The sequence below is a fragment of the Lolium perenne genome, chromosome 4 (genome assembly GCF_019359855.2).
Source record: "Lolium perenne isolate Kyuss_39 chromosome 4, Kyuss_2.0, whole genome shotgun sequence".
In the NCBI taxonomy this organism is placed as follows: domain Eukaryota; kingdom Viridiplantae; phylum Streptophyta; class Magnoliopsida; order Poales; family Poaceae; genus Lolium; species Lolium perenne.
Genome location: NC_067247.2, coordinates 28,869,084 through 28,871,069, shown reverse-complemented (window position 1 = coordinate 28,871,069; position 1,986 = coordinate 28,869,084).

Genomic DNA, 1,986 nt, shown 5'->3' with positions numbered 1-1,986 from the left:
TCTGACTAAGCATCTAGGATATGAATTTCAGGCTCACATTCAGACTATGCATCTAGGATAGCGGAAGGAATAGCTTCCTGGTTTCTCTTTCTTCTCTCTCATCATCCAGTCTACACTAGATTTGTGCTAGACTTTGTAGCACGATAGGTACACATTACGTAGATAGCCATGCTTGTACCTTAGGTTTCCGGCATCGTTGGCAACGCGGAGAAACTTGAAGAGCTCCAACTTTGCATTTTCTTCTTTTTCCAACTTACAGCCGGAAAATGCTCCCATCCTGCGGGACTTCATCCATCGACGTTCCAAAGAACATTTCCGGGTTACTCCCAGCTTGCGAATGAGAGCCAACTTATCTTCACGCAACTACCCGGAATCTTAAAAGACTCAAACGGTTCCGCCAATTCTGGCGCCATTTTCGCGCGATTTGCGCGGTAACTTATCTCTAGCCATTTTTACCGCTAGGGTTTGGGACACGTGTCACGCATCCAACGGCGCGACGCTTGCGTTCCGACCACAGGATGCGGAGCACGAATCTCGTCCCCCCGCCTATAAATATCAGCCGTCGAGACCCCTTACCCTCATTCACCCCCCTTCTCACCTCTCTGCCGAGCGCCGCCGCGAGTCTTCTCTCCGCCGTGCCGGATCCCGCCGGAACAGTCACCGGAGCATCACCGGAGCGAGCCCAGCACCGCAGTGTTCTTCGTGTTCTTAACTCCGGCGAGCCACCGCGCGGAAATCTTCGTCGCCGGCAACTCCGACCACCGCATCGCCATTACGGTAAACCTTCGAGCTTCACTTTCGCGCCGTAGTTGGTAGGGGTGAACTTGGAGAAGACGATGTGGGATCCGACTAAAGAAAATTTCCGCCAAACCTTTTTCTTCAGATGTCTTCAACGACTCCGCCTCCGACCTCGGATCCAATCATGGCGACCCCAATCTCCTCCGCCCCTCCTCCCTTCGTTCCAGTCAGGCTGGATCCTTCAAAGGATTCCGGCAAGGAAGCTGAGGGGACCTCTGCTCACCCGGAAAAGACCTCCGGGGCGGGTCAAACGGAGCAGCAGGCGGAAGAGGTCGCCAAGAAGTCGAAAGCCCGCAAGCGAGACTCCGAAGCTAAGGGAAAGTGGTGGCCCTGTACCACCACCGAGATGGAGCTGAAGAACCTCGAGGCGGAGGGCTTCCTGCAACCCGGAAGCTGGAGGTCAGTTCCAGATGAACCAGCTCCGGCTCCAAGGGACGACGAGATGGTGCTGACGAAGGCACTGGTGGAGCGCGGATTTTCATTTCCGCCTTCGGACTTCTTCCTGGAGATTCTGAAGACGTATGGGCTCCAACCCCACAACATATCTCCGAATAGCGTGCTCGCCATCAGCAACCACGTCGCTCTCTGCGAAGGCCACCTCCGGGTAACTCCAGAGCTTCCCCTCTTCCAATACTATTTTTCTGTCAAGAAAGAGAAGATCCGCCAGACTTCCGAGTTGGCGACTTGCGGATCCATCACCTTCATAATCCGCCCGGGCCGCGTCTACCCCCCCACCGACCGCCACGAATCCGCGAGATACTGGTCTGGGGGTTTCTTCTATTTGAAGGACGTCTCCGACCCCGCGAGTGATAAGAAGCTACCGCCTTTCAAGAACTGCCCCGCCACCGAGCTTCCGTCATGGACGCACTGCCCCCACTTCTCCGACTCGCCTCAGCTGACCCGCGCTGTCAGGCGGATCTGCAAGCTTACGGAGGAGGGGCTAACGGGGAAGGATTTAACCCTTTCCTGGTTCACAAAGCGGATCCAGCCGCTGCAACACAGGGACCGCCTGATGTTTGAATACACAGGGCGCGACGACGAGATGCGCGCCACAAAAGATAATCTTTCCGCCGACGCCATCGACAAGAGGATCCGGCTCCTCCTCAAAATCCCACGTGAACTACACGTTCACGTGTGCAACAAAGACATTCATACGAATGGATCCGGAACCGCGGTACGTCGTCTTGA